The 14,174-nt window shown below is 24.8% G+C and overlaps 1 pseudogene; it reads right to left on the reverse strand.

Moving 5' to 3' along the window:
- Window positions 1–8,479: 8,479 nt before the first annotated feature.
- Window positions 8,480–8,944, reverse strand: LOC111280657 (protein SMALL AUXIN UP-REGULATED RNA 51 pseudogene; annotated as a pseudogene).
- Between the last annotated feature and the right edge of the window lie 5,230 nt (window positions 8,945–14,174).

The raw sequence follows: 14,174 nt of genomic DNA on the forward strand, positions 1-14,174 counted from the left end.
TGAAGCTATTGTTTGCAACAATTTTATGTTCTTACCCTTCCTGCTCTGCCTTTTTTTTTTTTTTTTACCAATTATTGATAAAGGGTTTAGAAAGTCGAAATACATTTTAAAACAGGCTATTCTATGCTATTTATCATCTTTTTTTTTTTTTTTGTGAAAAATTTGTAAATTTAATGTTAGTTTTTTTTGTTTTTTTTTTTTTTTAAATTTATCTTGATCCTGAAATGAAATGTTTTCTCTTCCCTTAAAATTTTTTACAATAAAAGACTATTCTATGACAGTCGATTAACCATGATAATAAATATTAAAGTAATTATGTTTACTGCAAATGCAGAGAAGTGAATTACATTGATTTCAATTCTTTTCAAAATTAAAATTCAATAAGCATAAATGTAAAAGTTATAATTTTAAAATTATATATAAAGATTTAAGTACAAAAGAATTTGAAATTAAATAGAAAAAGATACAAAATTTAGCCACAATAATTTATAAAGGGTTCAATCATTCCTTAGCCTTTTATGACTTTCTTTTGTCAAGAAATCCAATTTATTATTTTTTTTTCAAAATTACAAATATATTGTCAAAACTTAATAATAACTTTTATATTTATTACTGTTCATTGTTAAGGTAGAAAACTTTAACATTTAAAGTGAATTTCTATCAAAATTCACAAAACATTGAAAATAAAGATGTTTATTGATCAGATCGGATTAAGTTTATACTTAATATTAATAATTTATATATTTATTTAAGTTCGGTTCAACTCAAAATTTTAAATCTCAAAATCTTTTCAAATTCAATCCAAATTTTAAAAAAAATTTTCAAATCCATCTATTAAATTTAATTTATATAATAAAATATTAAAAATAATTAAATTTAATTTAATGAAATTATATTCAATTATATATAACAATTAAAAATGAAAATTAAGTTTAATAAAGCATTTATAATTTTTATTTTTAATTTTATATACGTGAATTAATTTATATATAATTCACAAATACACACACTCATATATATATATATATATGTATAAAAGGATATTTTGCCAAGACTTAATCATCTTTTGCCAAGAATCTACACTTTTTGGGAATTACACTCTCTCAAAATTTAATATTTGATTTGTGGACTTTTAGATTTTTAGTGAAAAAATGATTTTGAGAGAAAGCGATATTAAAAAAGAATGAATGATTTTTGTATTTTGTTGACCTTAGAAAATTTAAAATTTGTGTATTTGATTTGTAGAATATAAAATTATATAATGAATTTTTTCCTACATTACCCTTAATTATACATGAATAACACATGAAATTCATAAAATCATTTATTTAACATTTTTATAATATATTTATTTAACATTTTCATAATATATATTTATTTAATTTGCAAGCGATTCAAGTAAATTAATATATATATTTACATAATGTTTAATTTACTTAATACATTACATATAAAATATATGAATTTTATAATGCATTAATACATTAATATATATAATTTTATATATTAGACTTGACAATTCGTGTTTTTGTGTTGTCTCTTGTGTCATATTTGATACTTGTAATGACATAAATTATTAAAATACGAACACGAACACAAATTATAAAATGTGTTTAAATTTTAAATATAAACACGACATATTTAATATAAGTGTCATACGCGATAAGATATGATTAATACATGTACAATTAATTCATTTAAACATGACATGAATAAATAATAATGATACGGATATACACGAATAGACATAACTAATATAAATATACACGAATAGACATAATTAATACGAATGTACATAAATAGACATGACTAACACGAATATATATAAGAACATGACTAAAATAATAAATAATTATAAACTATTCATCATTTACAACTTAATAAATTTGGCATATTAATAATATAAAAAATACTTACATATTAAAAAAATATAAAAATTTTAATACTCATTTAATATGTATTTAATATATATATTTAAAATTTAATTTACATTATATAACTATATTAATTTTTAGCATCAAATTTAAAATGATAAATTATTAAAGATTAAAGAATAAAATAATAATGTATAGGATTAATATTAATATTAATATTTATATTTATATTATATTTATATTGTTAATATAAAAAATAATTTTATAATAATTATTAAATGAATATCATAATTAAATATTTTAAATAATTTTTATATGATATTAAATAGCTAATTAAGTATCATAATTAAAAGATTAAAAATTAAAATAATCTTTATATGTTTATATTAAATTAAAATAAATATAAAAAATGTATTAAATATATTAAACGTATACTTATATAACAAGATTAAATTAAATATATTATTCATGTTATGTCCATGTTTAAACAAGCCAACACATATACGATATGAATTATATTATTTCGAAATTCGTACCAATATAAATAATTATGAAATACATTTTTTTAAAACACATAATTTTTTTGTATCATTTTCGTATTATATTATTGTGCTAAAATTACCAATTCTATTATAGACAACTTAATACATCTAATTAATTTAATAAATTAAGAATGTAAATATTGAATTTCCTAATACAAAATTTTAAGATAACATCGTCTATTTGAATGTAGACTATGCTTGTTTCTATCTAACCATTGTCGATTTTTATGTAGAAGACTACAAAAACAATCATTTTCTATGTAACATAACGATTAACGTTTAACGCTTTCAGCTACTTATCTAGAGGCCAAGCATGCTTTAAAGAAGACATGGGGCTGGGGTCCCCCGCTCCCATTTGATGTAGCGCAAGTGCCCCTCTTGAACAAAAAAAAAAAAATTGTTTATTTAATATTTTAAAAATATATTTATTTATTTAACATAAAAATAATTTATTTAAATTTATTTATTTATATAATATGTTATGCTATTTACTTATAAATTATTTATAACGTAAATTTAACATATAAATTTGATATTTGATATTTTACGTTTATAAATAAAAAAATATTGTATCCGAGATAACTTAGAAATTTCAAACATAAAAAATATCTTGACAAAAGCACCATTCACTTTTTAATAAATTTAACGATTTATATATTTGTGTCATGTAAAATATGAAAATTTATGTGTTCGTATTATATTTTATATAAAAATTACGTATAATAATTTATATCGATATAAAAATATAAAATATAATTTTTTTATTTTGTTAAACATATATATAGTTATGGTTATAATTTTAAGTTGTATTAATTTATATTTTATTTTTTTATCATATTAATATTATATCATAAAATTGTGTTTTAAATTGTGAGGACTACTTTTTGGTTTAAAGAATGGCTAGGCATTGATGTTAAAAGGGCTAAAGAACCATATGGGAACCACTAAACGATAGATGACGTTTATCTTTTAAAATGTCATCTTTTCGAAGATAGATAATATTCTTAAATAAATCACTCTATCAAAACATAAATTCTTAAATAAAATTCTAAATTTCGCGAACTAAATTCCTCTTAAAAACATCAACCTTTCGGAAGTTTTCTTGCTTCTTGTAAGCTTCTTCACACATGCAATCGATTGAATGTGAAAAGGCATAAATTCCCTTCTTGCATATTTTTTTTTTGGCTTTCAAAGCTTTGTTTCATTTGCGTTCTATTTATCTTCTTCGATAAATCCTTTCAAGTTTAAAAGAATTAATTTGGAAATACTATTTTATTTTATTTTATTTTGGAGGAAGGGAAATTCAAACTTGCTTCAGAAAATATATACATCCACCATTGCATCAAATGCTAAAAATTAATAACATTAAAACTAAACCAAAGGTTTACTTTCATAATTAAGCTAGGGAGAAAAGGTTTACTTCATGTTAACATAAGAAATTCGGAGTGATTCCTTTGGATCAACGCAACCGAAAAAATATTGAAAGCTCTACAAATTATCATGCAAGAAAAAAATTTTATTAATCACAATCACACAATTTTGTTCTATTTAGCTCAACAAGGTTTCAGAAGCATTCTTGAGCCACACTTGAAGCTTTACATAAAACCACACTGAGTTTTTTTTGAGCTTCCCGGCCTCTTAAACTCTTACAAATTCTAAATAAAATAACTATAAATAAGATATTAATGATAGTAAATAAGGTAAACAATAATAGAAAAAATATAAAGTTTAGTTTAATTCCAATGTTGCCTCTCTTAAACCAAGCTCTTAAAAAACCACAAACGAATGCCATCAATAGCAAGAATGTTCAAAGCAATTGTTGCTGCAAAGAACTCAAACCCAACAAATTAATCCATCATTATATTTTGACAAGAATTTCTCGAAACCCAAAAAATCATGAATTTCATATTCCGACTTACCTAAACTTTTGATCTGCAACAAGAGAATCATCACCAATCAAAAATTTTCTAAACCAACTTCCCTAATAACACCACTGTCATGGTGTTCAAAAACAGATTTTGAAACAATTAACCAACGTCAAATTTTGGCAATCTTGATTTTTTTTTTTTTCACAAAATTCGGCATCCAAATTAAAAGATGCTAAATCCAAAATTTCAACCTTAATTGTAGAAAGACAAAAATATTCATTAGGAAATATAGATTTCAAACTAAAATTCAGTGAACCCATTTCTTCAATCTTAATTTTTTTAACAAATAACAATTGAGAAACTTCCTCACTAAAAGTAATTTCTTTCTCATCAACAAATTTTTCATCATGCAATTGATAGTCCTAATATTCAACAGGATGAGGATGCAATAAAACATAATTTTGGGGTATTCTTTATAATACCCCAACCCAAATGATAATTGGATTAGAGTATTACCAAAACCCATTAATTTGTTTAAGAGAATACTTATTAAAAGAAAAAGAGGCTGAGCTAATTTGTTAGGAAAATCTAACAGTCTTTGTTTAGAGTGAAAAAAAATAAAGAAAACAGGCTGCTTTTTCTTTTTGATGAGGGTTATTTTTCTTTCTCTTCTTTCTCAAAGCTTGGGGGCTGGAAGATCAAAGTTGATTAAAAATTAAAATCTACCTCCATATTAGTCTTTTAAAGGTGAGTAAAAATCCTCTTTAATTTGAAGAAGAAGCTTGTTAACTGTTGAAGTTTTGGGGTTAAAGTTCATTAGAGAAATTTAGAAATTTCTTATAATCGTATATGATAGGATTAAGATTATTAGATCTTCTTTTATTCATTTAATTATGAGTTAAGATTGATTATTGGATTAACATTAGGGCTGATAATGGAAGAACTCATATTATTGTGGACTAAAGGGAGAAATGTGCTTTGTAAGAACAAGTTTTCTATGACAGTGGATTTTTATTAATATTTTGTATTAATCTACATATTTTTTCTATGAATATCATATATTTATGAAAAGTTTATTGAGTTTATTTTCTAACAAAACAAATGAAACTGAATTTTAAGCCTCATATGAAAAAATATCTAATTTTTACTAGACGATATACATGTTGTCTGACAATAGCATGAGATATGAATTGAAAAAATTATTGTAATTAATTTAAAAGAAATTAAAGAGTTAGCCATATATTGTTAGGAATCTTATTGAGTTTATTTTCTAACGCACTAAAAGGATCTTAATTTCGAATTTCATATCTTGAAATATAATTATTTTAGTGAAAATAGTGCATGCAATCAACATTAATTAGTTGAGTTAGCTTTTGTAAAATTTAGTTGATTTAGTATATATAGCTTCTAAAAAGGTTAATCGATTTCTAATACATTGAAATAGTTTTGAATAAGTTGCTAATTATTTTTAGAGAAAAACTAAGTGATAAAATTAAAACGAGATAAGTTAAATCTCATACACTTTGTTTTAAACTTTTGTATGCTTGTAAGTTTCTCAAAATGATGAATGCACGTCTTATTGTTTTTCGTATATAAAAACATGATCTAGCATATGATTATCTTATATTTTGATATATAAATGATGAATTATGAGCTCATGAATGAAAGATAGAAAGAAACAATATTTTCGCAGCTATGATTTCAATAAATGATTACTGTGAAATGTGAGCTTATATGAATGAAATACTAAATGGTTGTTAAGATTTTAAAGATTGATTTATAAAAGCTATGAATTTACATATTTAGGTAGTGAAATCATCGATACTAAAATCAGTTTTACAACTCTGTTAATGGATAATAATAGTTAGCACACAACCCTGCTAACGAATTATAATAGTTACTATAATTATACGATTTTGCTAGTGAGTTATAATAATTAGCATAAGACTTTGTTAATGGATTATAGTAGTTAGTAATGATTATGAAATAATATTTTGATACAACTATTATCATATGTTATAATAATGATCGTAACTACTGAAGGACAATGAAAAATATAATGAAAATAATTATGATGATTTCTAAAAATTAATTAAAAATTTGGTTTGATTACAATATTTGAATGATGGCATTTGATTGTCAATTATTTAAGAAATGACATATTCGATATTAATTTATCAATTACAAAATGCTCTATTTGACATAAGGATGATTTTTAAATTGTTTTAGTATTATGATTTGACAAATATTCTTGAATGTTCTATGTAATATGAATAAAAACAATACTTGATCCGATAAAGTGTTTATGCTATACTTGTTAATTTATGATTTGCTCATTCTCTTTTATCTCTCTCTATAAATATTAACTAATAAATTTATTTTAGACTAATGAAAAACTAGAAAATCAAATGAGAAGATTACTATAATATTAGAGACATTGTTGGTCGATGAGGTTTTATGAGGTGTATATTGATATTGGAGTATTTTATTGGTTCTAGGGTAATTTATTTATTATTGTATTGAATTCTAAATATGGATTTTACTTAAAGAGAATTTGAAATGATAATATATGTTTCAAGATTGTTATTGGAAAGCAAGTTTCATATTATTTTAAAATTTTATTTTAAAATAATATAATTATTTATATATTAATTTTGGGGCGTGATATTATTTTATAACAAAAACTTAATCAAACTCTTTGCCAAAATCATACGGAGTAATTACTAAATCATCATAATTAAAAAAACACTAAAGCAAAATGAAGATATTTAAAAATAATAAATAACGATTTTTTCTCGATATCCCAAATCTCTTTTGACAGAGCTTTTTTCGGCATCTATTTCAAGGGCATCAAGCGGGTTCTTCAAAATACTTTTTAAATTCAGTACTGTATTCCAGAATTATCAAAAGCTATTTTTTAAAAAAATCTTTTGTTTTCTTGAAACGTGATATGAAATTAACCGAGCATAACTAATCTTCGATATTCTCCTTTTGTCTCAACCTCCACTACAGGATCAATATCCCGGTCTGATTAGGGTTGGTAAGCCCAATTTATCTCTGATAGATTTTAATATGATATGATCTTATAAAATCAATTTTTTTTTTTTAAATCGAGTTTCGAGTTAAGTTGAGTTGAGTCAAATAATATTAAAAAAAAATTGAGATCGAGTTGAGTTTGAATTTTAAATAAATTTGACTTGATTCGATCTAATATTATATAAAATTTTTTATTTTTTTAATTATTTACTTATATATAATTATATTTTAAAAAATAATATTTTATATTTATAAAATAATATTTTATTAATTACAGGTCGAGTCAGATATAGTTTATGTAATATTAAGTCGGGTCAGGTTTGGATATGAAAAAAATAAAAAAAATTTCAAGTCGAATCAAATTTAGATTTTATGAATATAAAATCGGATTAGATTTGGAGCGAGAAAAAACTCACTTCGACTCATTACAAACTATTGCATTTTACATTCATAGTCAAATTGGATCTAGCTCTTCTACTAAATTTTGGAGTCGAAAAATTTAAAATGATTCCTTTTAATCACTCCATGGAAGTAAAATACTGAACACTCTAAAAAAATCAAATAAGAAATAATTTTATTGGCAATCTGTCCAATCATAAAATCAAATAATTTTGGATTAATATCATTATAGACTCCTAAATTATAATAAATGTTTAATGTGGTATTTAAATTTTAAAAACTTATAATGTGATACATAAATAATGAATCTATTAATTAATGGGATACTTGATCTTGGAAGATAATTTATCCATTATGTATCATTATTTGAAGATAATCATATTAAAGGTGAATACTATATTAAATAATATATTTATAATTTAATATTATATTTATAATTTTTAAAGTTCAGATATTATATTTAATATTTCATTATAATTTATAGACTATTCATGATATTAACCCAACAATTTTTATTTAAGTCAATTGGATTTCATAGGCATTCTTTGAGCCATACTAAAATTCTTACAAAAAACAACACTCAATCTCTTTGAATATAAATCCTCTTTGTTTCTTACAGACCCTAAACAAAATACCGAATTTATACTAAAACTCTAAATCCATAAAAGAATCACTAATAAAACAACTTTTAATAAAATATTATTATAATAAAAAAAATAAATAATAATCAAAATATAATGTTTGGTTTAATTCCAACGCTTCAAAACCTTTTTATGGCTCCTGTCAGATATTTTGGTGGAGTGCCACATCTAAGCAATATCTGCTCAAAATCTTGTTCGTCACATGGAATTTGTAGTCCCCCTTCATGCTCAAATCCGAATTCATCGGCCACCTTATCCATCAAAACTCTAAATTCCGGCATTGTTAAGTAGCTCGTCGGAATCACAAACTTACGGCGCACTGGCCCTACATAGACCGCTATGGACCCTTTTGGAACATGTATCGAACCCCGGCTACTGCCATCCGATAATTCTCCGGTCAACAATGATTCCTTCGACATTTCCTCATAATTGCTTCCCAAGATTTTATGGCTCTTGCCAGTAATAGCTGGAAGTTTTAGGTGGCGTTGATCAGCCCGCCGTTGCCATAGCCGAAGGAAGTTCTTTGGCCGCCGGGTGATATGAGCAGCTTTTTGCTTCATCATCTTTGTATGATTCGTAGCCAATTAAAGCAGGAAACTTCAGGAGATATGCGAAGCACTAGTTTTCATGGATAGTGCAATATTGTTAAAAAGGAGAGAAGGCAGAAATTAATTCACGTGAATCATGAAATCAAAAGTTCTTCATAAACTTCATGCGACTGAATTTTACAAGAAAGGTTTGTTCACTAATGCATGCCTTTCATGCATATTATGTGCATGGTATGATGCGTTTACAAGAGAAAAAAAAAGGCTCTTTCTTGATTGGAAGAAGCTCATTAGAAATTATAGCAAACAGATTCCCTCTTTTAGGAGATGGTTTAACATACTATAGATGACAAATCAAACAGCTAATTAAGCATAAATAAATATATATATCTATAAATATATATAAGAGGATCTAATGTTACCAATGTCGTTTTGCTCTTGTATTATCACCGATCTTCAAATATTCCTCCCAATAAACCAGCAATGCTAATGATAAATTTTTATAACAGCCATGAATTTTATTACTGGTGTTTTGTTTTCAATGATAAAAAGGTAAAAATAGTTGTTCTTGCTGTTATTAGTCATTCCGTCTTATATTTAGAGTAAAACTACTATTTCTATATATATAAAAAAACTACTATTGTATAAAAATATGAATATATTAATTAATTAATTATATATTCATAACTTTAATTATAAAATCTAAAAATTTCATTGTCAATATATGGGATAATTTATATATAATAGATAATAACATTGAGTTTGAACAATGGTAGGAGTTTTAGATTTGGGATTGAATCCAAAATTTTATATTTTTTTAATATTATATCCTTATTTGACATCTAGCAGAAATTCAATTTCTCATTCTATTCTTCTTCAGCTTTTTCAAAACTAACCATTAAGTGTATCAATTGATTTGTGAACTAAAATGCCATCATCTGATCAACAAATTTGAACCTTCAAATGTTTTTTATTTCATTTACAAGCCTTAGGGATAAACATCTTTTACGCTTCTTTAATCAATCTCATTTCATTTTTGATTTGCCCTCCCTCACTTTTAATTTTTTTTTTTCAAAATAATACAAAGATCTTTCATATTATCGTCAGTGATTTGTTCTTCATCATCATTACAATCCTATGACAAATGTAATCCATTACACTTTCTTAGTTCATTACACAAAAGGAAAAATAAATGGTGAAGACAAGAGAAATTAATAATAATAAAAAAAAGATATTCATTTTGATAACAAGTCTAGCAAGGAACAAATAGGAAAAGGAATAATTTCAAAGTAAATCATCAAGATAAGTGTTTGAAGAAGTTTACGTCATCCAAGATAATGAATATTTAGATAATTTTGAATAAATTAATTCAAAGTTTTTCTCAAAAACCCATTTCATTAATGTTCTTGGTCTTTTAAGCTTATCAACTTCAAATGGTGCCCCTACTACATGGGATCCTCAAATGATATTAATCTTCATGCATTAAAATTATTTTTCAAGTTTTCAGCTTATATATATATATATATTTACTTAAATCACCATTATGGGTTTCCAATTTAAGTCTTACTTTTTCTTTTTTTATTAATTTTTTACAAATCTTTTTCTTATATTTTCCTTCTCTTCATTTATTTTTCACTTCATTTATCATTGATATCTCCATCAAAAGCCCAATCAATCTCATTGTTCTTTGATAGCATCATAATCATGCTTTAAAATAATATATGATTCTCTAATATAAGTATTTACATTTAATCAGAATAGACTTTTAAGGTTCATAATGTAGACTAAAGTGTGAGGTTATGAAAAATGGATAAATAGGCCAAAATTATTATTTGAAAGTTTATAAATTAAATTATCATTTCTTATCATATGAAACACCTTGGCATTTTGCCCTATCATTTATCATTTTTTTCATTTTTTCATTTTTTTTCATATTTTCTCTTTCATTTTTTCATTTTGTATTTTTTCTCATTGTTTAAGAAAGATTCAAATGTTAAAAAGGCTTTCTCTTTTTCCATTTTAGATAATTTGAGACTTTCATTTTTTCTTTTTGTGAAAATGTCTTTTTTTTTTTTTTCTAAAATTTGCCTTTCAATATTAAGGGTAATCTTTAGTGGGGTTTTTTTTTTTTTTTTTAAAGAAAAATCATAATAGGCTTAAAGTGGTGGTAAATGGATAATTTTATTCTATGTGAAATATATAAAAAAGGGATGACTATTATTTCTCATCTTAAAAGAAAAGACTCTCATAAAAAAACATTTATTAAATAAGGGCAAGCTTTTGAATACCATCATAAAGGACTATATAGTATCTTACATTCATATTTCAATGGGCAAAATTCCTCGCTAGTTTTCATTCATAAAACTTGTCATTTTTTTTTCTTTAATAATTCAAACAGATTGAGAATCTTGAGTAATCAATTTCACCTTATTAAATGATGCTTTCAAAATTGAATCCTACATTATGATCATGATTGTTAGAACATTCATTATTTAGAGTATGAGAATGGGTGAAATAAGAAAAGGTATATAAAAGTAGTAGAATGAAAGAGAAAATGTAATGAAAATGCAATTTTTATTTTATTGAAGGGTACAATTAGGGACGTAATCGAGTCGAGTCAAGTCGAATAGTAAGAAGCTCGAGTTTGAGCTCGACTCACAACTTGGAGTTCGATACTTGGCTCGAGCTCGATATTCGGCTCGAGCTCGATCGAGTTTTATTTTTCAAGCTCGAGCTCGATTTGTGATCGAATTCGAGTTATTCGAGTTTGCTCAATTAAGCTCGATTAATATGTAAAAATAAGCTCGATTCGTATACTCGACAATAGTTCGATTATTCATGCTCGAACTCGAACTCGAAATATTTTATTAATTAAAATAATAAAAATATATTTAAATATAAAAGCTCGATTAAGCTTGTGAGCTATTCGAGTCAGATATAAGAATACTCGAATTCGGCTTGATCGATAAGTCGAGCTACTCGAGCTCGACTCAATAATAATCGAACCGAATTCGAATTTTCTTTGAATCGAACTCAAATGTTTGTGAGTACTAATATATCATTTACACCCCTAGATACAATCAATTATTATTATCAATTATTTAAGATAAAAGTGAGATAAATTTTGTAATTCATAAAAGATTTGAAAAAGCTTCAAAAAGAAGAAACTTTCCGATTCTAAATTATTTTAACGCTCCTAAAAAATTTAAAAAATTTTGCAAAATTACATTTCTTGAACCAAATAAAAGAAATCACTCTATCAAAACATAAATTCTTAAATAAAATTCTAAATTTCGCGAACTAAATTACTCTTAAAAACATCAACCTTTCGGAAGTTTTCTTGCTTCTTGTAAGCTTCTTCACACATGCAATCGATTGAATGCGAAAAGGCATAAATTCCCTTCTTGCATATTTTTTTTTTGGCTTTCAAAGCTTTGTTTCATTTGCGTTCTATTTATCTTCTTTGATAAATCCTTTCAAGTTTAAAAGAATTAATTTGGAAATACTATTTTATTTTATTTTATTTTGGAGGAAGGGAAATTCAAACTTGCTTCAGAAAATATATACATCCACCATTGCATCAAATGCATGCTCAAGTGCTAAAAATTAATAACATTAAAACTAAACCAAAGGTTTACTTCATAATTAAGCTAGGGAGAAAAGGTTTACTTCATGTTAACATAAGAAATTCGGAGTGATTCCTTTGGATCAACGCAACCGAAAAAATATTGAAAGCTCTACAAATTATCATGCAAGAAAAAAATTTTATTAATCACAATCACACAATTTTGTTTTATTTACCTCAACAAGGTTTCAGAAGCATTCTTGAGCCACACTTGAAGCTTTACATAAAGCCACACTGAGTTTTTTTGAGCTTCCCGGCCTCTTAAACTCTTACAAATTCTAAATAAAATAACTAAATAAGATATTAATGATAGTAAATAAGGTAAATAATAATAGAAAAAAAATATAAAGTTTAGTTTAATTCCAATGCTGCCTCTCTTAAACCAAGCTCTTAAGAAACCACAAACGAATGCCATCAATAGCAAGAATGTTCAAAGCAATTGTTGCTGCAAAGAACTCAAACCCAACAAATTAATCCATCATTATATTTTGACAAGAATTTCTCGAAACCCAAAAAATCATGAATTTCATATTCCGACTTACCTAAACTTTTGATCTGCAACAAGAGAATCACCAATCAAAAATTTTCTAAACCAACTTCCCTAATAACACCACTGTCATGGTGTTCAAAAACAGATTTTGAAACAATAAACCAACGTCAAATTTTGGCAATCCTGATTTTTTTTTTTCACAAAATTCGGCATCCAAATTAAAAGATGCTAAATCCAATTTTTCAACCTTAATTGTAGAAAGAAAAAAATATTCATTAGGAAATATAGATTTCAAACTAAAATTCAGTGAACCCATTTCTTCAATCTTAATTTTTTTAACAAATAACAATTGAGAAACTTCCTCACTAAAAGTAATTTCTTTCTCATCAACAAATTTTTCATCATGCAATTGATAGTCCTAATATTCAACAGGATGAGGATGCAATAAAACATAATTTTGGGGTATTCTTTTATAATACCCCAACCCAAATGATAATTGGATTAGAGTATTACCAAAACCCATTAATTTGTTTAAGAGAATACTTATTAAAAGAAAAAGAGGCTGAGCTAATTTGTTAGGAAAATCTAACAGTCTTTGTTTAGAGTGAAAAAAAATAAAGAAAACAGGCTGTTTTTTCTTTTTGATGAGGGTTATTTTTCTTTCTCTTCTTTCTCAAAGCTTGGGGCTGGAAGATCAAAGTTGATTAAAAATTAAAATCTACCTCCATATTAGTCTTTTAAAGGTGAGTAAAAATCCTCTTTAATTTGAAGAAGAAGCTTGTTAACTGTTGAAATTTTGGGGTTAAAGTTCATTAGAGAAATTTAGAAATTTCTTATAATCGTATATGATAGGATTAAGATTATTAGATCTTGTTTTATTCATTTAATTATGAGTTAAGATTGATTATTGGATTAACATTAGGGCTGATAATGGAAGAACTCATATTATTGTGGACTAAAGGGAGAAATGTGCTTTGTAAGAACAAGTTTTCTATGACAGTGGATTTTTATTAATATTTTGTATTAATCTACATATTTTTTCTATGAATATCATATATTTATGAAAAATTTATTGAGTTTATTTTCTAACAAAACAAATGAAAGTGAATTCTAAGCCTCATGTTGTCTGACAATAGCATGAGATATGAATTGAA

The sequence above is a fragment of the Durio zibethinus genome, chromosome 28 (assembly GCF_047325235.1).
Source record: "Durio zibethinus cultivar Kanyao isolate XHJ-2024 chromosome 28, ASM4732523v1, whole genome shotgun sequence".
Taxonomy (NCBI): domain Eukaryota; kingdom Viridiplantae; phylum Streptophyta; class Magnoliopsida; order Malvales; family Malvaceae; genus Durio; species Durio zibethinus.